The sequence below is a fragment of the Myotis nattereri genome, assembly GCF_964212035.1.
Source record: "Myotis nattereri genome assembly, chromosome: X".
Classification (NCBI taxonomy): domain Eukaryota; kingdom Metazoa; phylum Chordata; class Mammalia; order Chiroptera; family Vespertilionidae; genus Myotis; species Myotis nattereri.
In genome coordinates, this window is record NC_138078.1 from 128,848,465 (window position 1) to 128,872,974 (window position 24,510).

General features: G+C 40.5%; 1 pseudogene across 1 annotated transcript in view; it reads left to right on the plus strand.

Moving 5' to 3' along the window:
• Positions 1-9,420: 9,420 nt before the first annotated feature.
• The window catches only part of LOC308511830 (large ribosomal subunit protein eL15-like), a 39,600-nt pseudogene continuing 24,510 nt past the window's right edge, over positions 9,421-24,510 (plus strand). The window contains exon 1 of the transcript in view: positions 9,421-9,561. The product of the transcript in view is annotated as a large ribosomal subunit protein eL15-like (transcript). The remainder of the gene's footprint in view (positions 9,562-24,510) is intronic.

A 24,510-nucleotide genomic window follows, 5' to 3' on the forward strand; every position in this document is an offset into this window, starting at 1 on the left:
GGATTGTTTATCTTTCTTTTGTTAAGTTGTGTGAGTTCCCTGTAAATTTTGGAGATTAAACTTTTATCAGAGATAACATTGGCAAATATGTTCTCCCATGCAGTGGACTTTCTTATTGTTTTGTTGATGGTTTCTTTTGCTGTGCAGAAGCTTTTTATTTTGATGTAGTCCCATTTGTTTATTTTCTCCTTAGTCTCCATTGCTCTAGGAGCTGTGTCTGTAAAGATATTGCTACGACATATGTCTGCTTTTTTGATGCCTATGGATTCTTCTAAGATTTTTCTGGTTTCCCTTCGTATGTTTAAGTCCTTTATCCATTTTGAGTTTAGTTTTGTGTATTGTGTAAGTTGGTGGTCTAGTTTCATTTTTTGCATGCACTGACCAATTCTCCCAACACCATTTATTGAAGAGACTATTTGTCTCCATTGTATGCTCTTGCCTCCTTTATCAAATATTAATTGAGCATAATGACTTGGGCCAATTTCCAGGTTCTCTGTTCTGTTCCACTGGTCTATATGTCTGTTCTTGTGCCAATACCAGGCAGTTTTGAGAACAGTGGCTTTGTAATGTATCTTGATATCTGGTATTGTGATCCCTCCAACTTTGTTCTTCTTTCTCAGGAGTACCGCAGCTGTACGGGGTCTATATTATTCCAGGTGAATTTTTGGAGAGTTTGTTCTAGGTTTGTGAAATATTCCGTTGGTATCTTAATGGGGATTCCTTGGAATCTATAGATTGCTTTTGGTATTATGGACATTTTAATGATGTTGATTCTGCCAATCCAGGAACACGGTATATTCTTACATTTGTTTATGTCTTCCTCTATCTCTTTTTTAAATGTCCTGTAGTTTTCTGAGTAGAGGTCTTTTACCTCCTTAGTTAAGTTTATTCCTAGGTATCTTAATTTTTTGGTGCAATGGTAAATGGGATTGTTTTTTTAGTTTCTCTTTCTGTGAGTTCATTATTCGTGTATAAGAAAGCCATAGGTTTCTGAGTGTTAATTTTTTATCCTGCTACATTGCAGAATTCATTTATTAAGTCTAGTAGTTTTTTAATGGAGTCTTTGGGGTTTGCTATGTACAATTCATGTCATCTAGGAATAATAACAGTTTTACTTGTTGTTGTTTTTTTTCAATTTGGATGCCTTTTATTTCTTCTTCTTCTCTGATCGCTATGGCTAGCACTTCCAGTACTCTGTTGAACAGGAGTGGTGAAAATAGGCATCCCTGTCTTGTTCCTGTTCTTAGGGGAAATGGTTTTAGTTTTTTGCCCATTGATTATGATGTTGTCTGTGGTTTTGTCATATATGGCTTTTATTATGTTGAGGTATGATCCTTCTATTCCTACCTTGCTGAGAGTTTTTATCAAGAAAGGGTGTTGGATTTTGTCGAATGCTTTCTCTGTGTCTATTGATATGATCATGTGATTTTTGTCTTTCAATTTGTTTATGTGATGTATCACATTTAAGGATTTGTGAATATTGTACTAGCCTTGCATCCCTGGGATAAATCCCACTTGATTATCGTGTATGATCTTTTTAATATATTGCTGGATGCAACTTGCTAATATTTTGTTGAGGATTTTAGCATCTATGCTCATCAGGGATGTTGGCCTGTAATTCTCTTTTTTTGTACTGTCTTTTTCTGGTTTTGGAATTAGGATAATGCTGGCCTCATAAAAAGAGTTTGGAAGTGTTCCTTCCTCCTGGATTTTCTGAAATAGTTTGAGGAGTGTAGGTGTTAGGTGTTCTTTGACTGTTTGGAAAAACTCCCCTGTGAAGCCATCCAGACCTGGGCTTTTGTTTGATGAGAGTTTTTTATTACTGCTTCTATTTCATTGGTTGTTATTGGCCTATTGAGGTTTATTTGATTCTTCCTGATTCCGTTTTGGGAGATTGTATTTTTCTAGGAATTTGTCTATTTCATCCACATTGTCCAGCTTGTTGGCATATAATTGATCATAGCATTTTCTTACAATCCTTTATATTTCTGTAGTGTCCATGGTTACTTCTCCACTTCCCTTTTTTATTTTATTTATTTGGGTCCTCTCTCTTTGTTTCTTGATGAGTCTGGCTAATGGTTTATCAATTTTGTTTATCCTTTCAAAGAAACAACTCTTGGTTTCATTGATTTTTTTATATTTTTTTTAGTCTCTATGTTATTTATTTCTGCTCTAATCTTCATTATTTCCTTCCTTCTACTTACTCTAGTCTTTTCTTGTTGTTATCTTTCTAGTTCTTTAAGTTGTAGGTTAAATGGTTTGTTGCTGGTTTTTCATATTTTTTGAGGTATGTCAGTAGTGCTATGAACTTCCTCTCAGGACTGCTTATACTGTGTCCCAGAGATTTTGGGTTGTTGTGTGTTGATTTTCATTTGTTTTCAGGAATTTTTTTATTTCTTTCTTGATCTTGTTGATAACCTATTCATTGTTTAATAATATGCTATTTAGCCTCCATGAACTTGAGTATTTTGGGGTGTTTTTACTATAGCTGATTTCTAATTTCATTTCACTGTGATCTGAGAAGATGCTTGATATTATTTCAATCTTCTTGAACTTTTAGAGACTTGTTTTGTGTCCTAACATGTGGTCTATCTTTGTGAATGACCCATGTGTACTTGAGAAGAATGTATATTCTGCTGTGTTGGGGTGAAATGTTTTATAAATGTCTATTAAATCCATCTGATCTAGTGTGTCCTTTAGAGTCTCTGTTTCTTTGTTAAGGTTTTGTCTGGAAGATCTGTCCAGTGAAGTCAAAGGGGTGTTAATGCCCCCTTCTATGACTGTATTGTTGTAAATCTCTCTGTTAAAGTTCTCTAGAAGTTTTTTATATATTTAGGTGCACCTATATTGGGTGCATATATGTTTATGAGGTTTATATCCTCTTGTTGGATTGATCCCTTTAGTATGATGAAGTGACCTTTGTTGTCTCTTATGATGGCTTTCATTTTAAAGTCTATTTTGTTGGATATGAGTATTGCTACTCCAGCATTTTTTCTTTTCCATTTGCATGGAAAAATTTTTTCCATCCCTTCACTTTAATCCTGTGATTAAAACAAAATTCTTTTGTTTTAAGGTGGGTCTCTTGTAGATAGCATATAATTGGGTAGTTTTTGTATCAATTAAGCTACCCTGTGACTTTTGATTGGAGCATTTAATCCATTTACATTTAGGGTTATTATTGAGAGGTACTTATTTATAGCCATATTGATTTTGTCTGGCTAGGTTTCCCTCTCTGTTTCTTCTCAGCAATCCCTTATAGCAATCCCTTTAGCATTTCTTGTAATGCTGGCTTGTTGATGATGAACTCCTTTAACCTTTTTTTTTTTTTTTTGGTCTGGGAAGCTCTTCAGTTGAACATCTATTTTGAATGATAGCCTTGCTGATTATAGTAATCTTTATTTCTATCCTTGCTTTCCATTATCTTGAGTACTTCATGCCATTCCTTTCTGGCCTGTAGAGTTTGTGATGAGAAACCAGGTATCAGCCTTATGGGAGTGCCTCTGTAGATAAGAGTTTTCTTTTCTCTTACTGCCTTTAAGATTCTCTCTTTGTCTTTAATTTTTGACATTTTAATTATGATGTGTCTGGGCGTGGGTCTGTTTGGGTCCTTCTTGCTTGAGATTCTCTGTGTCTCCTGAACTTATGTGACTTTTTCCTTTACCAGGTTAAGGAAGTCTTCTGCCATTATTTTTTCAAACACCTTATGTATTCCTTTCTCCCTTTCTGCCTCTTCTGGCACACCTGTTACTCTAATATTGTTATGTTTCACGTTGTCCCACAGCTCCCTTAAGCTGTCCTCCTGTTTTTTAATTGTTTGTTTTTTGTTTTTGTTTTCATTTTGGTTGTCTGAGTGAGTGATATTTTCAACTCGTCTTCTAATTTACTGATTTGGTCCTCAACTTCCCTTAATCTGCTGTGTATTCCTTCCAGTGTGTTCTTTATTTGTGTAATGTCATTTTTTTATCTCAGACTGTTCTTTTTTTCATAGTTACTATATCTTTTTTCATACTGTTTAGCATTTTTATCATCATTATTCTGAACTCTGTTTCAGATAAATTTCTTTGCTTCATTTATCTCTTCTTGTAGAGAATTCTCAAGTTCTTTCATTTGAGGGTTGTTTCTTTGTCTCCTCATTTTGGTTGTCTCTCTGGGTTTGTGACTATGTTTTAGGTAGATCCTCTATACCTCTCAATCTCTAGTGCAGGAGAGTGTTAAAGGCTATTTCTGATCATTGGATCAGGCAAAGACTCAAGGCCTCCAGTGACTGCCTCTGTCTACAGACTAAAAGGATTCTGACTTGAATAGCCCCAGGCAATCATCCTCAGGTGTGGTGAGAGTTTTTTTCAACAAGATGGGACAGTTGCTTCTCCCTGGAAGCTAATTGTTACTTTTAATCTCTTAAGTGGCTTAAGGGCAAGGTGTTTTCCAATAGGGTGTGTCTACTGTCTTCCCCCCAGGCAAGGCAAATGTGTATGTGGGAAAGATGTCCTCTGCTGCATGAGGGAATGACTCAGCCCAGGAAATCTGGGGTATCTGCCTTCTAAGCTCTATCCCCCGAGTCCCCAGTCCTGGCTTCTGCTCTCACAGCTCCAGTCCACTTCCTTCTGCCAGAGCACAAGATGGGTGGCTCCACAGGGAATTTTTGTGCATTGGCCTTTCAAGAGGATGCCCAAACTTTCAGTTGCCACTCCCTGGCAGACAGCACCCTGCTGCTTTTCACAGCTAGATGTTATGTGGGTACCCTCCTCATGTTTGGTGCTCTCTGCTGGGGAGCCCAGCTTGGGGATTAGATCCCAGTGGCACCCCTACCCCCCCACCCAACTGAGATATCTCTCTGGGTCTTCAGTTCCTGTCTGTAGGCACCCGGCCAGCCCTTTCACTCCACTCTTACCAGTCTCTATGTGGTCTCCACCTTCAGTCCTTGGGTATCAGGGTTCTCTTTTGTGAGTTTTTTGATGATTATTCCGGAAGCCTTTCCATATTTCAGTTGTAATTCCAGCTTGTTCGTGGGAGCATGTCTGTGCAGCATCCACCTACTGTGCCACCATTTTTAACCTTCCCAATGGGTCTTTAAGTAACATGAATCAAGTGACTGTCTGTTAACTTGAAAGGCAATTTTTGGAAAATGAAAGGTCATCCTTTGAAGAAATGTAGAAATTAAAACATAATTAGTAATAATAAAAGGCAATATCACCTAATGAATGTTTTGGAGAATAAGCATTCAAACAAGCCTTGGCTCTACCAAGTCCTCACTGGCTGTGTGACATTGGACAAATGACTTCAGGTTACTGAGTTTCCCCTCTTGTAAAATGGATACAATAGCAGAACCCACAAGAGAAGATGGTTGTGAGGAGCCAATGAAAAGATGTATTTAATAACTTGGTTAAGTACCATAAACCTTCAACAAAGTGTGTCTATTCTAATCATAATTATTATATGACAACACTTAAAAAGTTTCTTCAACTGTGCTTATGAAGACAACTGGCAAAAGCACAACAGTGGATGACACGTTTAGGAATGGAAAATAACAATTTCTTGATATGAACTAAAAGATAACAGATTCCACTATTTAAGTAATGGGAACATTAAACTGAGGACATATACCTAGGGTTTAGGAGCAAGCTTCTTAGTCTCTGATCCTTAGCTTCCTTGTCAACAAAAAGAGGCCCTAATCTCCATAGCACCAAGTTGTTGTAAATTAAGTAAATGTTACCATGTTTGTAACGCACTTAGCATGATACTTGGCACATTGTAAGCAGTCAATAAATGGTAGCTGCTGTTGCTGCCTATGTTGCTGCTTTTATTTATTTATTTATTTATTTATTTATTTATTTATTTATTTAGAGCCACAACTTTTGCAGTCATTAGTGGCCATTGTGCAGGCTACTGAGGTTAGAGCTCTGGGGATATCATCCAAACCAGTTCTCAGGCCTCTAAACCCTGGGCCTGAGAACTTCTGGGCCATTTAAAACACAAAAGGGATGGTAAGGGGCCCCCAAATGCCTCAGCTTTTCAAAGGGAACCCCTGCGCCTGGAAGAAGTTTTGATTCCGGGCCATCCGGGGTAGTGCGACGGGGAAGCCCCAATTCTGGCCCTGCCATCTTATGGGTTGGTGCTGATTGGGGTGGAGGCACGCTCGATGGGGGCTCAGGCAGCTGTGCGCCCACTCAGTCCGGTCCCTGGAGGTGTTACCAGGTACCCACGCCTCCCAGCGTTTTCGAGTGCTGGCTGCTAAGCTTGAAAAGGGCCCGCTGCTGGGCCGGGCGTTTTGTGTTTGCCAAACAAAGCATGAAGGGAGAGTGAGCAAAGGGGGCGGGGTGGGTGCGGCACAAAGGCCAGGGGCGGACCCGGGGCTGGGGAAATACAGTTCAGTGGGTTTGAATTGATATGCTCAGCCCCTAAAGCCCCAGGCTGGGCGATCACAGGGTAGAAGGCCTAGCAAAGAGCACTCCACTGCATTGATCCAATCCCAAGCCAACAAGCGAGTGAGCGAAAGACTGACTAGGAGAGGGATGCAAGGGGGGAGGGGATGGAGGAGGGGATGTGAGGGTCTGTAAGGGCCGCCAGCCACAGATTAGGCACTTTTCTTAGAAATACAGGAATCTCCAGGTTCGAATAAGGGCCCTCCAGATGAAGCAAGCCCTCGAATCCACTGAGTTCCCCAGTTCTGTGGGTAGCGGGCATACTGCGGGGACAGTTCTCTGCTCCTTTTCTGGGGAGCAGCTGCGGGTTAGGGAAAGCAGATGACTTTGGTTCTTCACCATGCCATGCCGTGCTCCTCACAGACCCAGCACGTACCTACAGTGTCTGACACTGCTTATTGATTTGAAGGGGGCAGAAATTGAATGGACATGAGAAGGACGCATGCATAGATGTGTGGTTCAATCAAATGGGTTTCTGTACCCGTTTAGGCAATTGTCTAATAAGTATTTTTGACTCTGTGGCATTGTCTCTTTTGAACGTTATTATGAGTGTTTTATTTTTCCTCTTTGTACCTTCTTGCGTTTTCCAGATCACTGAATAGGGTCACAAATTATTTATATACTTAGAGACAATATCAAAAACATTGTTCAAAATATAAATAAGACAAACTGAGGAGAATGAAGAGGGAGGCTTCTGAGACATTGAGGTGATGAAATGTAATAATGATGATACCTTACATAACACCAGTAAGTTATCTTCTCACATGCATGGCTCACATGCATTGTTTACCACAACCACCCAATACTGAACACAGGACCTGGTACATGGTATTGAATAAATAAATGGCTGGATCTGCTGCTGGTGGATTCCAATGCCATTGAACAAACAAATTAGCTGAGATTCAGAGAGGCTAAATGTTACAGAGCCAGAACTAAAATCTGTCAAATGCAAATCCAGGGCTCCTTTCCCTACACCCCATAGAATCCTGGAGGGCTTCTTCAAATACAGGCTATTTCATTTCAGTCCTCTGTGTTCATTTCATGACCATGAGGCCCCAGATTTCCTTTCTGAAGACACAAGGTTTTGTTTGTTTTTGTCGTAATGACACACTCAGCATCATTAAGTGTCCGTGAAGATGAATCTTTTAGTTGCATTAGAAACATGGTTTGTGACCACTGAAAGCCTTGGGAAACCAAGGTCTCCTAGCAGGAAGAAGCAGGCAGCTAATAGAAAAGGCTTTCTGGGAGCAGGGTTTTTGCATTCTCTTAGAACCCATTTGAGCATTATTGCTAAGGAAAAGCTTAAGCAGTGTCTGAACGGCACTGTATTTTTAGGTATAAACAGTTCAAATCTAAGGGGTTCTTACCCAGAAAAAAAAATTTCCTATCCATATCTGTTTCCCTGACTTTGTAAATTGAAACTGATACAAAATACTTTAAACTTTGCTTTGATTTAAAGTTTACTAAAAAAATCATGCAAGTAATTGAGCAAGAGTAGACTTTCTGATGTTAAGTCACTATTGTTTAAACCATTTTATATGAAATCTTTGAAACAGGTTTGCAACATAATGTATTACAATTCTTTTTTTACAAATTTCTTTACGGTGATGTGAATTTCCTTGCTTCAAAATATTCTTTGCCAGTCTTTTGTTTTCACTTTGAAACATTCATCATAATATAAATCTACTACTTTATTTTAAAATTTCGTTCTTACATGTGATTTTGTGACATTCTTAAGCCTCACTCAAAAATTTTATCTTAACAATTCATCGTGCAAATCTACACTAATTTAGTCCACCTGTTTTGATGACAAATTTCTTGGTTTTAATAGGAAATATGCCATGAATATTTCCTTGCAATATTTTTCTCTCACTGAAAAGCCTATGAATGAAATAAGACCTCAGGATTGCAGGAGATAATTTGCATACTAATTATGTAGCACAATGTAGAAGAAAGAGAGGGAGGAAAATATAGAGAGAAACTCTGAAAGTTAGCAGACAAGGGTTCCATGACTTCAAAGCAATGTGATCCTGAGCAAGTTACTTTACTGCTTTACCCTCCCTGGGTCTTAGTTCATTCATCAATCAAAACACTGACAGTTATTAAGAGGATAAAATGAGAGATATATATAGAGAGAGTCTGTCACATTAGGTGCTCAAGAAATGCTCATTTTACTACTCACAACAACCCTCAGCTTCCTCCTTTATAAAAAAGAACCAGTTTCCTCAACTATAATATGTGGATAATGACACAAAAAAGGTACTATAGTATATGATATTTACTAAGAAGAGCATGGACTCTATTAGACTCAGACTGTCTGAGTTCAAATTTCAGCCCCACTACTGGCTGTATGACTTCTGTTCCCCATTGTACTCCTGTGTAAAGACTGGGTGGTCAGGGGCTGGTGGGTGTGAGTATTCAGTGAATTAATGCAGCATAGAGCTTCCTAACCTTTTTATGCCTGGCTTCCTTTGGCAGTCTGCTAACACCTCTGGACCCCTTATCAGAATACTACTTTTTTAAATTAAATTTTATTTGGGTGACATTGGTCAACCTGAACATATATGTTTCATTGTGGATTTCTAAGTTACAAAATCTGTATATACCATGTGTCCACCACCCAAAGTCAAGTCTCCTGTCACCTCATATTAGAACCACCTTCTCCCCCACAACCCGGTAACCACCACGAACACAATACTTTATATTACAAATGGAAAACTAGTTATAATTACATTAAGTTATCAGTGTATTTTTAAAAATAAATGTAAAAAGAATTAATGCCGGTCCTTCTCAAACTCTTCCAAAAAATTAAAGAGGAAAAATACTTTCATACTCACTTTATGAGACCAGCATTACCCTGATGTCAAAGCCAGACAGACATCACTACAAAAGAAAACTGATAAATATAGACACAAAAATCCTCAACAAGCGCTTACAGGCACTATGGTGAGCAGGTCCTAAAGGGGCTCTTGAAGCTGAAAGGCATCACAGCGATTACATGATCCAGCAGAAGAAGAAAAAGAAGGACAAAGACAAGCCAAAACTCCTGGAAGCCATGGGAACGAGCAAAGAGAATGAGAAGAGGCGCAGCCTGGACAAGCAGACTCCGTCCCAGGAGGCCTTCTCTGTAGGAGAAGCAGTAAATGGAAAGGATCCTGGAGAATGGCTCTGAAACCCACAAGCAAAGAGTGGACAACTTCAACAGATGACTGGACTCACTCATGGGACACTGTGACACTCGCAAAGTCAGTTGGATGAAGTAGCCTCCCAGCCCGGGAAATGGAGTGGCACCAAAGAGAAATGAAAGGCCAGATTTGGATTATGTTTGATGCCTTTGGTATTTTCTAGAAACATTCTTTTATACACACCATTGAGTTTTCTGCTGAGACAGTGCTTTTCAAAGTAGTGTGCCCTCATTCTGGAACTTGATTAAAGTAAGACTATCATTTTACTCTATTTTAGCTTCTCAGTAGCATATTGAAGATAAACTTCTTTAGTTTGGACTCAAATTATTGAGAGTTTATCTAGAGATTAAGGTTATTTCTATGTAAGTTCCATGGAAGTGTTTTTACACTCAAGTTGCATCTAACTCATTTTGACAGCCATCCACCTGTCTTTGCCTGGATGAAACTGCCTCCAGAGGAGGAGCTGCAATGTGCAGATCCCCTTGGGGCCCTGCATAGGCTGCCCTTCCAAACTCCCTCTAGCTTGGGCTTATGCTGTTCCATCTAGGGCCTGTGGAAGCCACTTGCAGCTTTGTAGCCTTCAGACTGCCACCGGGCCAGGAAGAATAACCATCCAAGGCAAGGATGGAATGAACACTTTGCCCCTTTCTGAGCTGAGCTGGTGGCTGCCATGAAGCCTGTTCTCCCAATATCCCCATTCCAAACATGTCAAGTGGGTATTGCTATGGAAGACATTGCCAGATAAGCACCACATTCTTTGTAATGGAACCTAGGCACTGTCGACCTCACTAGTGTCACCCCTAGGCTCTAGGCAGCTTGCCAATGTTTATTCAGAATTGGCACATACATGGAACATGTTTGGTATTCCTGGCCTAAGGACACCTCAGGATCTTGGGACCAGGACAGAGCCCCAGCACAGACAGACATGGGTGCAATCCAAGGGGAGGACCTAGGTTCCAGTGCTGGAGAGCCAGGGTCTTTGAAGCTCTGCATGTCCCCACTGCATGAGGATCAGACTGCATATGCTACTGGGAAAAATGGTCTCTGTTGACATAGATCTGAAAAATAAATTCAGAGGAGAGAAAAATCTAAGTGTTGGGTTTGGGGCTGTCATATGTGAACTACAGAATAAAGCAAAACCAGTTATTAAAAATAATCCTGAACAAAATAGCAGCAAACCAAATCTAACAGCACATTAAAAGGGTTATATAAACCATGACCAAGTGAGATTTGTTCCTGGGCTGCAAGGATGTTTCAACACATGAAAATCAGTTAATGGGATATACCACATTAATAGAATAAAGGATGAAAATCACATGATCACCTCAATAGATGCAGACAAAGCAATTAACAAAATTCAATACCCTTTCATGATAAAAACTCTCAACAAACTAGGTGTAGGAGGAACGTACCTCAACATAATAAATACTATATATGACAAGCCCACAGCTAATATTTACTGAATTGTGAAAAATTGAAAACTTGATCAGAACATCTCTGAAGTCAACCCCCCTTGCCCACTCGTTCACAATATGCGGGTGGGGAGAAACCAAGATGGCGGCATAGGTAAACACCGGAGATTGCTGCCTCGCACAACCACTTCAAAAATACAACTAAAAGATGGAACGGACATCATCCAGAACCACAGAAACGCTGGCTGAGTGGAAATTCTACAACTAGAAGGAAAGAGAAAAGCATACCAAGACTCAGAGGAGGCGCAGTACAGGAGTAAAATACTAAGCTGCGGAGTGCATGCGGAGCGGGCTGGCAGCTGAGGGTGCGGTTGTCCTTTTCAATCGGGAGGGAGTCTCAGGCTCTGAGCTCCAGTTCCAGGTGAGTCTCTAGGGACCCAGACTCAAACGGGAGAAGTAGGACTGTCTGGCATCGGTCAGAACCCTAGAGCAGCTTTCTCTCCAAGGGGCTTGCAGCAATTACTGGGACACTGAGAAGCAGAGCCTCTGAGAGCAAGATTGAGAACAGCCATAACTGCTAGCCCCGCCCTGTTGATCTCATGGGACCCGCCCCGCCCAAGCCCTGCAGGGAGGCTTTTGCTGGATAGCCTCAGGCAAAGGCTAGAATAGCACCTCCCTAGAGATCCAGGAGCCAGGAAGCCCAGGGGTCAGAGTGGGACCATTCAGTTTGCAGCTCTGTGGAACCATAAAAGACACACTCAGGGGGCAGACTCAGTGAACACCAAAAAACCATTGAAGCAAGTCTTTCCCCAGAGGGGTGTCCCCAGCACAGAAGTTCTCCCACTGCAGACACAGCTGATTCTCACAGCCGATTGGCCTGGAGGTCAATTCCTCCCGGTGATAACTACAACAATCAAGGTTTAATTACAACAAGACTGTGCACAAAGCCCACAAGGGGGTGCGCCAAGAGTGTCTACCTCAGGTAATTGGGACACTTAGCACAGAAAGGCACTCTATCGACACAGTGAAGCATAAAAAATGCTGAGACGGGAGAAACTAAGATGGCGGCATAGATAAACACCGGGAAATAGTCGCCTCACACAACAATTGATAAATATCCCAAAGGACGGAGCAAACATCGTCCAGAACAACAGGAAGGCTGGCTGAGTATAATTTCTACAACTAGAAGAAAAGAAAAGCACGCTGAGAGCCAGAGGAGCTGCAGAGGCTGAGTGCAGAGGTACGGCGGCGGCTCGCGCGCGCGGAAAGGGGGTGGCACCTGAGGACGCGGCTGTCTTTTTGAATCACAACCTCCCGACTGCTCTGAACTCCGGTTCCGGGAAGTCTCTGGGGACCCAGGACTCATACGGGGAGAGGCTGCTCTGTCAGGCAGCAGCGGGCGAACTTGAGGGCGGATTTCCCTCAGAGGTGCTTGCAGCTGTTACCGGGACACTGAGACGCGCGACTCCGGGCGCGGAGAATCAGCCATAGCTTCTTTCTCCGCCCTTTTGACTCCGAGACCCCGCCCCACCCAGGCTGCAGCAGAGGCTTTTGCATGTGAATGTACCTAACTACAGCCCAGCCAGGCAGACCCGGAACTTCCAAGAGAAGGCCCAAGGCCCCACAGCGGCTTGCATTGCTTCACAGCTGAGCCTCTTCGTGGCTCCGGCTGTGTGGCCTCAGGCAGGGGCTGAATTAGCACCTCCTTAGATCCAGGAGCCACTGTACCCAGTGGTCAGAGGGGGACCATTCTCCCACTTCAGACACAGCTGCTTCCCACAGCCAATTGGCCTGGAGGTCAATTCCTCCCAGTGATCCTACAACAACCAAGGCACCAAGAGTGCACCAAGAGTGTCCACCCCAGGTAACTGGGGAGGCTGAGCCACTGGGCCCAACAGGACACCTGGCGCGCAGGGCCACTCTATCAACACAGGGAAGCAGCCAAAATGCGGAGACAAAGAAACAGGTCACAATTGGCAGAAACGGAGGAAAGCAAATGACTGGATATAGAGTTCAAGGCCACGTTTATAAGGTTTGTCAAGAATTTTATGGAAACCGCTGATAAATTTAATGAATCCCTCAAGGAGTATAGTGAGACCATGGAGGACATGAAAAAGGACCAACTAGAAATTAAGCATACACTGACTGAAATAAAGAATAATTTACAGAGATCCAACAGCAGACAAGAGGATCCCAAGAATCAAGTCAAAGATTTGAAATACAAAGAAACAAAAAATACCCAACCGAAAAAGAAAAAAGAAAAGAGATTCAAAAAATATGAAGATAGTGTAAGGAACCTCTGGGACAACTTCAAGCGTACCAACATCAGAATTATAGGGGTACCAGAAGGAGAGAGAGGGCAAGATATTGAAAACCTTGTTGAAGAAATAATGACAGAAAACTTCCCCCACCTGGTGAAAGAAATAGACTTACAGGTCCAGGAAGCGCAGAGAACCCCAAACAAAAGGAATCCAAAGAGGACCACACCAAGACACATCATAATTAAAATGCCAAGAGCAAAAAACAAAGAGAGAATCCTAAAAGCAGCAAGAGAAAGAAAATCAGTTACCTACAAGGGAGTACCCATCCGAATGTCAGCTGATTTCTCAACAGAAACTTTGCAGGCCAGAAGGGAGTGGCAAGAAATATTCAAAGTGATGAATACCAAGAACCTACAACCAAGATTACTTTATCCAGCAAAGGTATCATTCAGAAGTGAAGGCCAGATAAAGAGCTTCACAGATAAGAAAAATCTAAAGGAGTTCATCACCACCAAACCAGTATTATATGAAATGCTGAAAGGTATCCTTTAAGAAGAGGAAGAAGAAAAAGGTAAAGATACAAAATTATGAACAACAAATACATACCTATCAACAAGTGAATCTAAAAATCAAGTGAATAAATAATCTCATGAACAGTATGAACTGGTGTTTGTAATAGAATCAGGGACATAGAAAGGGAATGGACTGACTATTTGGCGGGGGGGGAAGGGGTGTAGGGGGGTGCGGGAAGAGATTGGACAATAATCGTGCACCTATGGATGAGGACAATGGGTGGGGAGTGAGGGCGGAGGGTGGGTGGGAACTGGGTGGAGGGGAGTTATGGTTGGAAAAAAGAGGAACCAATGTAATAATCTGAACAATAAAGATTTAATAAAAAAAAAAAAGAAAAATTGAAAACTTTACTTCTAAAATCAGGAGTAAGGCAAGAATCCTCATTCTTGCCACTCCTATTGTAGGTAGTACTGGAAGTTTTAGCAAGAGCAATTAGGCAAGAAAGAGAAATAAAAGGCATACAAATAAGAGAGGACAAAGTTAAATTGTCTGCCTTGTGAAAGAAATAGACTTTCAGGTCCAGGAAGCGCATATAGAAAATCCTAAAAACTTCATAAAAATTGGTAAAGCAAATTCAGTAAAGTTGCTGAATACAAAATCAACATTAAAAAAAAACAGTTGCATTTCTATACACTAACAATGAACTATTTGAAAGAAAATTAGGAAAATTATCCCCTTTACAATAGCACCAAAAAGAATAAAATAGGGATAAACTTAACTAAGGAGGTGAAAATTTTGTATACTGAAAACTATAATACATTCATGAAAGCAATTAAGACACAGCAAGTGGAAAAACACCCTGTGCTCCTGGATTGGAAGAATTAATATTGTTAAAATGTCCATACTACCAAAGTGATCTACAGTTTCAATGCAATCACTATCAAAATCCCAAAGTTATTTTTTGCAGAAATAGGAAAAACAATGATAAAATTCATACAGAACCAGAAAAGACCATGAATACTCATATCAATCTTGAGAAAGAAGAACAAAATTGGAGGTATCACACTTGCTTACTTCAAAATATATTACAGAATCCCAGTAATCAAAACAGTATGGTACTGACATAAAGACAGACAAATCAATGGAGAAGAATAGAAAGCCCAGAAATAATTCCATGCGTATACCATCAACTGCGTTTTGGTAAAGGTGCTAAAAATCAACAGTGGGGAAAAGATAATGGATTAAAGACTTAAATTTAAGACTGGAAACTGAAAAACTCCTTGAAGAAAATATAGGGGAAAATCTTCATGACATTGGTTTTTCTAATGATTTCATGGATACGACAACAAAGGTACAAGCAACAAAATAATAAATAAACAAGTGGGATTGCGTCAAACTAAAATGTTTTGTACAGCAAAAGAAACAAGGAAAATAGGCAACCTATGGAATGGGAAAAATATTTCTAAACCATATATCTGATACAAGGTTAATCTCCAAAATATACAAGAAATTCCAAATATACAAATAAAAAGTAAACAACAACAGCCCTAGCCAGTTTGGCTCAGTGGATAGAGCATTGGCCTGTGGACTGAATGGTCCAAGGTTGAATTCCAGTCAAGGGCACATGCCCAGGTTGTGGGTTCAATCCCCAGTAGGGGGAGTGTATAAGGCAGCCAATCAATGATTTTCTCTCATCACTGATGTTTCTCTCTCTCTCTCCCTCTCCCTTCATCTCTGAAATTAATAAAAATATATATTTAAAAACAAAATATGATATACCTCCCCCTCTGAAAATGATGGTGATACTAATAGTAGTAATAATAATATTAGCTCTCATTTATTGAGTGCTTATTATATGCCAAGCACTTTGCTACGGGTTTTGCATGCATTGCCTCATTTAATCTTTTTTTTTAAATATTTTAATGATTTTGTACAGAGAGGAAGGGAGAGGGATAGAGAGTTAGAAACATCTATGAGAGAGAAACATTGACCAGAGGAATCGAAACTGGGACCTTTAAGTCCACAGGCCTACGCTCTATCCACTGAGCCAAAGCGGTTAGGGCTCATTTAATCTTAATAACAGCTTGAGCTCCTTTCTCTCCAGGGCCTCAATTTCTCCTGTAAGGTAGTAGGACACAACCCAGTGTTGGGGGGCAGAGTGATGAGGAGGAAGCAGCCAAGAACTACAGCAGGAAGGCACCCTGATCCCCAGGAGCTGCTGATTGATTTCATTGTCTGGCTTCCAGTGCCAAAGGGAGAAACATTAAAAATATATCCTCGATCTATTTAATGCTGCCAAAAGGAAATATATCCATTTTATATTTAGCATATTGGAGTTACTTGAAATATCATCCTCATAAGAAATTATATTCCAATGGTAAAGTATTAATATAATAAATTTAGGTACTACTAGTTGGGCTATTTACACCTCCCTGGGAGGAGATATATATTGACAGGTGGATGATTTCTCCAGCCCAGGAGCCTGACTGGCAGATGCTAGGTAGATGTTCACCCTGTCTTCTCCCTCCCTTCTCAGGCTCTTTCCAGAGAGGAAGGTGTGCTAGATATATCATGGAAACTTCCCTCTTAAACCTGCCTGTGTTTGTCTACCTGAGCCTCAGAGGTGTTTACCTTATTGTGAGAGCTGTTCACGAACTAACCCGTTGTCTTCCACTTTTAGCATCTGATGAATTAGTTTTTGAGGCACCATCTTTTGTTACTTCTAATTTGATTACTGTTCCTTTTAATTTGCTTTATTTCCCAAAGCTTGCTCATAATCCTTAAAGGAACCAGGACAATTTGGCAGCTAGGAATTTGGGATTTAATAAGTCACCTGCACAGCCCAGCATGTCTACAAATAGCCAGTGGGATTAGATTCCTTAGAGTCATCTGAAACTTGGTACAGCTGACATGAATAATGAAATAGGGAGCCCAAAGTTATATATCCTCTCTGAGCATTGCTTCATTAGAATCCCCTTATAAAAAAAAGAAATGGGACTCATCTCATCAGCTCGATTTTATGGCATCTGATTAGACCACTATTTTCTCAGCGGGTCCCTTTTCTTTAAACAGTTAAGTATCGATGTCCTGCTGAATAGAATGAACTTTGGACCACTAAATTGCAGCATTATGGTTATTTAGTGTAATTTATGAAAAATGACAGACACCATGATCACTTACTTCTTGTTGCTAATGATATCTCCACTTATCTGAACAGGTATGGGTTTGGAATATTTCTCCCACCCTTATACGCATTCTGGAACACTTCCCAATTAGTAACCCAAAAAAGTTATTTGGAAGTACAAACTCTACAGATGATAAATTCAAAGTTAATACCACCTGTGCACAGTCATATGAACATCCACCATCAGCAGCCTTTCAGGAAAGATATGTATTTTAGCTGTGTTTACCTAATAAGTCCCTTCAAATCAGTGTTTGACTTATGATTCAACAAATTTGGGAGCAAGCTAAATGAGCCTTCAGTGTAATATAATCCATTAGTGTATCATCATCTCTCTGTTTTGAGATTTGAGAGGAGGTGTTGAAATTATGTAGTATTTATTTCAAGCACTGTGATGATTAAAGTAGTACAACATGCCACTCTTCTGATTAGTGGGAAATTAACAATCACAACTGCATTGCAAATGTAAAGCTATCTTAAAACAATTGAAGCCTGAATTGATAATCTTCCTGAATATTGACTAGATGTGGTTCTCTCAAGTAAACAGTAACCAGGGGACCAGTGTGGTGGAGTAGTAAGCAAGGACATGCTTTTTAGAGTGAGCCAGAGCTGGCTTTGCATACTTGTTCTATCAATGATGACCTTGTGACCTTAGGTATGTTTTTACTCTTCTTGAGCCTTGCTCACCTTGTGTGGAAAATGGAGATGTCAATATAAACTTCATTGGGTGATTTCAAGGGTTAAAGAAAGGACACATGTAAAATGCACAGCTCAGCTTGATTCACTCAACAAATGTCAGTGTACTTCCCTTCTAGGGGAGCAAAGCCCAGATTTAAGGCTCAATCCCACTTTACAGTATCCATGGTCATGATAGGAAATCTCAAGAAATTTTCCAAACAAAAATGGTTGTATTTAACCTTCACTTTAGAAATTAATATCAGAGATAGAACATCTAAGGGGTGGATGAGATAGATTGGGTGCCAAACTTGGACATCCCAGAGTCCAAACCACACAGGAGTTTTCTCTCTGGCAAAGCTTTCTTTCAGTAATGATCTACGCTGGAACATTGGACCAGCAGCTTTGGTTCAAAGTGAAAGTGACATGGGCCTGCTGAAATAAATAACATTTTCCTTTGTCACTGGCTCATTTGGGAGGAATGACAAAGATTGCTTGCTTTGTGTGGGCTGACTCATATAACTACAGCACTGGCAAATATTCAGTATGTCTTTGTTTTCACATTAATGATACTGAAAAATGGTCAATTTTTTGTCATAGTTTTAACATTGACACCTATAATTTTGGTTTTGGTCATGTGCTAAAATGGTGGCTTTTGATAAAGGAGAGCAGGGTACATGAAAGAGTGAGTATAGGAGAGGAGGCATTTTATACTTTACCAACACCTGAACCCTGGCTCTCTTTCATGATTCTGTGGATTAAATTCTACTTAATCATATACATGCTCCTTTAAAAGCCCATTTTTGAAATTAAGTGTGGTTACAATTGCTGCCCATACTGAAATGACCAGTCAAATTTCAGCACAGCCCTCTGGAACAGTTTTACTTTCTTTCTCTAGATTCTATCTTTGCCTCTAACTTTTTAGTAGATGCCAAAGAAGAAAATCCCTTCCAAAAACTTTCTGTGGCAACAGCTGGATCATACTGAAAGTTGAGTGCCCCAATTTTAATCTAGCTTAGCTGGTAATCATTATTGATGGGATCCTCCATTTTCTGGGCTTGTGTTTGTGTTGGGGAGGGGAACTTCTGCTAGAATGACACTTGCAGTTTCTCCACACTCCATCTGGTTGGTGCAATGGGACAGAATAACTATGTGTGCCCACTGCAGTCTTTCCTTTTATATCTGTTGGCCTACCCAGACGTTACTTTCTGCCATGCATACTGGGTAAGCTATGCACCAAAAATTCAGCAGTTAGCAAGACCTGAGCCCCTCCAGGAGGAGATGATACCATTCAGTGAAGAGTTAGACAAGTAAGTAAACAACAAAATAACATTGAGAGAGTGATAATCGCAATGGTAGAGGAACAGTCTGGGAGCATAAAGGAAGTGCATTTGACCAACTGCATCATCAAGTATGTAGGATCAGGGAGTTTAAATTAAATAAACATTGACCGAGCAACAACTTGGGGGTTGCTCTTGCAGCACATATAGTCAGCATCCCTTCTGGGTGAAGCCCTGTGCAAGGAGCTGAAGATATAAGGAAAAATAAGACACAGTCCATGTCCTTAAGGAGCCCACAGTCTAACAGGGAAAACCTCCAAGTAAGCTAAGACATTCAGTACAGTGCAGAGATGGGGTCATGCATGAATAACTGTTGGAAAACAGAGAAAGGGACATGAATGCAGCCCAGGGTTCAGGAAAGGTTGCCCAGAGGAAATAACTCCTGAGCTGATTCTGAAGGAATAAGTAGGATCTAATGAGTTGAAAAATATGGGCAAGTTCAATCCAGACAGAGGGAACAGCATAGTCAAGTATATAGAGATGGGCCTGAGCATGGAGTATTGTGGGATGAACTTTGGAGGATAAATAGGGGTCAGATAATAAAGCGCTTATATGCCACAATAAGGAATTAGAAAACTTGGATTTGATCCTCTGTAAAAGACAAACCAGATGGAGATAAGACTAAAGGTAGGAGTATAAGCTAGAATGGTTTTGGGCTATGAACATCCAAGGAAAAAATGATGAGGGCCTAAGCTAGGTCAATAAGAGATCAGAGATGTGTTATTTGGGAGGTAGACTGATAAATGACTGGGTGAATGCATGGCTGAGAGGGAAGGAGTCACCTATGATGACTCCCAGTTTTCTGATTTGTGTCCTCCCAATATTAGGAAAAGTAGCAGGAGTGGTAGAAGTGGGAGGGAGACAATGAACTTAATTTTGAACACATTGAATTTGAGATATCTCTGTGTCAACAAGTATAACAGTTACTTCCAAAGAAATACATTTTGCGAAAGAGGTTATGCTTGCTACTTTCTCTCCTTTTCTGATCTAAATTTGGGGTGTCTAATGCAATAATCATGAATATATATAGAAGAGACATCAAAGAATGTCTGGGACTCTACCAGGTATAGATTGAAAAAATGAACCTCATCACACCCTTCCAACCTGCTCTGTGTCTCCCTATTTGGTGTTCCTGCTATTCCAATGCTTAAAGTGTCTAAGTAACTATGTCACAAAATACTCAGGGAGGGAGATTAAATTGGCAATATTCTTAAAAAATCTACTTTTCGGGAGAAACTAAGATGGCGGCATAGATAAACACCGGGAAATAGTCGCCTCACACAACAATTGAAAAATATCCCAAAGGACGGAGCAAACATCGTTCAGAACAACAGGAAGGCTGGCTGAGTGTAATTTCTACAACTAGAAGAAAAGAAAAGCACGCTGAGAGCCAGAGAAGCTGCGGAGGTGGAGTGCAGAGGTACAGCGGCGGCTCGCGCACGCGGAAAAGGGGTGGCACCTGAGGACGCGGCTGTCTTTTTGAATCACAACCTCCCGACTGCTCTGAACTCCGGTTCCGGGAAGTCTCTGGGGACCCAGGACTCATACGGGGAGAGGCTGCTCTGTCAGGCGGCAGCGGGCGAACTTGAGGGTGGCTTTCCCTCAGAGGTGCTTGCAGCCGTTACCGGGACACTGAGACGAGCAACTCCGGGCGCGGAGAATCACCAGAGCTTCTTTCTCCGCCCTTTGACTCCCTGAGACCCCGCCCCACCCAGGCTGCAGCAGAGGCTTTTGCATGTGAATGTACCTAACTACAGCCCAGCCAGGCAGACCCGGAATTTCCAAGAGAAGGCCCAAGGCCCCGCAGCGGCTTGCATTGCTTCACAGCTGAGCCTCTTCGTGGCTCCTGCTGTGTGGCCTCAGGCAGGGGCTGAATTAGCACCTCCTTAGATCCAGGAGCCACTATACCCAGTGGTCAGAGGGGGACCATTCTCCCACTTCAGACACAGCTGATTCCCACAGCCAATTGGCCTGGAGGTCAATTCCTCCCAGTGATCCTACAACAACCAAGGCACCAAGAGTGCACCAAGAGTGTCCACCCCAGGTAACTGGGGAGGCTGAGCCACTGGGCCCTACAGGACACCTGGCACGCAGGGCCACTCTATCAACACAGGGAAGCAGCCAAAATGCGGAGACAAAGAAACAGGTCACAAATGGCAGAAACGGAGGAAAGCAAATGACTGGATATAGAGTTCAAGGCCACGTTTATAAGGTTTGTCAAGAATTTTATGGAAACCGCTGATAAATTTAATGAATCCCTCAAGGAGTATAGTGAGACCATGGAGGACATGAAAAAGGACCAACTAGAAATTAAGCATACACTGACTGAAATAAAGAATAATTTACAGAGATCCAACAGCAGACAAGAGGATCCCAAGAATCAAGTCAAAGATTTGAAATACAAAGAAACAAAAAATACCCAACCGAAAAAGAAAAAAGAAAAGAGATTCAAAAAATATGAAGACAGTGTAAGGAACCTCTGGGACAACTTCAAGCGTACCAACATCAGAATTATAGGGGTACCAGAAGGAGAGAGAGAGCAAGATATTGAAAACCTTGTTGAAATAATGACAGAAAACTTCCCCCACCTGGTGAAAGAAATGGACTTATAAGTCCAGGAAGCGCAGAGAACCCCAAACAAAAGGAATCCAAAGAGGACCACACCAAGACACATCATAATTAAAATGCCAAGAGCAAAAGATAAAGAGAGAATCTTAAAAGCAGCAAGAGAAAGACAGTCAGTTACCTACAAGGGAGTACCCATCCGACTGTCAGCTGATTTCTCAACAGAAACCATGCAGGCCAGAAGAGAGTGGCAAGAAATATTCAAAGAGATGAATAGCAAGAACCTGCAACCAAGATTACTTTATCCAGCAAAGCTATCATTCAGAATGGAAGGTCAGATAAAGAGCTTCACGGATAAGAAAAAGCTAAAGGAGTTCATCACCACCAAACCAGCATTATATGAAATGCTGAAAGGTATTCTTTAAGAAGAGGAAGAAGAAAAAGGAACTCTTACCATTTGCCACAGCATGGATGGAACTGGAGAGCGGATAAATACCACAAGATCTCACTTATTTGTGGAATATAATGAATAACATAAACTGATGAACAAGGACTGATCCAGAGACGGAGAGGCATTGATTGGATTGTCGGGCCTTGGAGGGAAGGTAGGGGAGGGTGGGGGCAAGGGGGAAAGATCAACCAAAGGACTTATATGCAAGCATATAGGCCTAACCAATGGACACGGACAAGGGGGGGGGGGTGAGGGGATGAGCGGGGGGGGGGGGGGTAGAGGGTACACATATGTAATATCTTAATCAATAAAAAAGATTAAAAAAATCTACTTTACTTTTGATAAATATTGTGGTTTCTGTGGTAAATGAAAAAAGAATAAACCATAAACAACAAAAAAATTGCAGGCCCATGTTCTTCTAAAATGACTTTTGAGGGGAGGAAAAATGTGTTGATTTTGCTCTTATTTGTGTCACTTTCTAAATATTAACTTTATTGAGATATAACTCACATACCATATAATCAAAGCCTCTCTGTTATCAGTCCTAAGATGCCACAACTTGGGCATGAACATAGTCACCTTGTGATAACAGTGGTTTTACCATGGATCTCTTTGTCTCTTTCCTTGATATCTCTGTTAAGCTGTCTGCCTCCTATTATTAGGCTTCACTAATTTCTGGCTGTTTTCTCTATTGTTTCCAACAATTCTTGGGGGATGCAACTTGCTGCATAGTTTAATTCAATTTAATTCAGGTACAGTTTGCATTATGCAAGTCTTTGAACTTTAATTGCAGAAGGGCCCTTCTTAGCTGGTTTATCTGTTAAATAATATGGCCTATGTTTTAGCTTGTTGCTCTCAAAGAATTACCAGTTTTCTCTTATTTGCTCACTATCAAAACCTCCACTGTTTTCTAGAGAACCCTTAGCTTGGGATTTCCACATACTGTTTCATAAAGTCAGTTTCTTTCTGGAGTGCTTCAGAGCTTTCTGTTCTTTTGGATAGACTCTCCCTCTAAGTAATTACTTTGAGCATTGGATGGGGATGGTAGACTCTGGTCTCCTCAGTTTACCTATTCCAGTGTGGAACCCTGTGTTACAAGCCAGTAGGAGGTAAGGGTGTTGAGGAACCCAGTATTTTTTCCAAACTATATAAAGTACACAAGCAACTCAATAGTAAAAATACAAAAAAATCCAATTTAAAAATGAGCAGAAGATCTAAGTAGATATTTTTCCAAAGAAGATATATAGATGGTCCAACAGGTACACAAAAAGGTGCTCAATATCACTAATTACCACAGAGATGCAAATCAAAACCACAAATGAGATATCACCTCACGCCTGTTAGAATGGCTATAATACAAAAACACAAGAAATAATGTGTTGACAAGGATGTGGAGAAAAGGGAACCCTGGTGCACTGCTGGTTGGAAATGTAAATGGTAAAATTACTATAGAAAACAGTATGGAGGTTCCTCAAAAAATTAAGAATAGAACTGCCATATGATCCAAAAATTTCACTTCTGGGTATTTATTCAAAAGAAACAAAAATATTAACTTGAAAAGATATATGCACTCCCATGTTCATTGCAGCATTATTTATAACATGGAAAAACCTAAGTGTTTATCAATGGATGAATGGATAAGGAAAAAATGCACACACGCTATAGAATATTAACCACAAAAAGTAAGGAAATCTTGACATTGGGACAACATGGATAGACCTGAGGGCATTATGCTAAATGAAAAAAGTGAGACAGAGAAAGACAAATACTATATGATTTCACTTATATGAGGAATCTAAAAAACAAAAACAAAAACAACAGAACCTCATAGATACAGAGAGCAGATTGGTGGTTGCCAGAGGCAGAGGATGGTGGGTGAGCAAAATGGGTAAAAGAGGTCAAAAAGAACAAACTTCCAGTTATAAAATAAATAAGTCACGGGGATATAGTGTACAGTATGATGACTGTAGCTGATAATACTAAATTGCATATTTATAAGTTGCTAAGAGAGTAGGTATTAAAAGTTCCCATCACAAGAAAAAAATGTTTAACTGTGTGGTGATAGATATTAACAAGACTTTTTGTGGTGATTATTTCACAATCTATACAATTATTCAATCATCATGTTGTACCCCCCAAATATAATATGTCAATTATCTTGATTTTTAAAAATTAACAATAAAAATAAAAAATTTAAGAGAGAAAAATATGGAAAAGGCATATGGGCTACATGAATTTTCACGTTTACTGAAAAACACAAAATGTGATCTCACAGATGACCAAGTTCTAACCTGCATGACCCCCTTTATGCCATGAAGCATAAATAATATTTGGATTCCAAATTAATTTAGAATAATTTTTCACCTTTAAAACTATTATCCTTTCCAGATATACTAGCTAACAATGTAATTTTTCACAAATGTAGCAAAATCAATCACGTTCTCTCAGAGATGGTCAGCTGCTGTGAAACGAAGCTGAATATCTCTTTCCTCTCCACTGGCTACC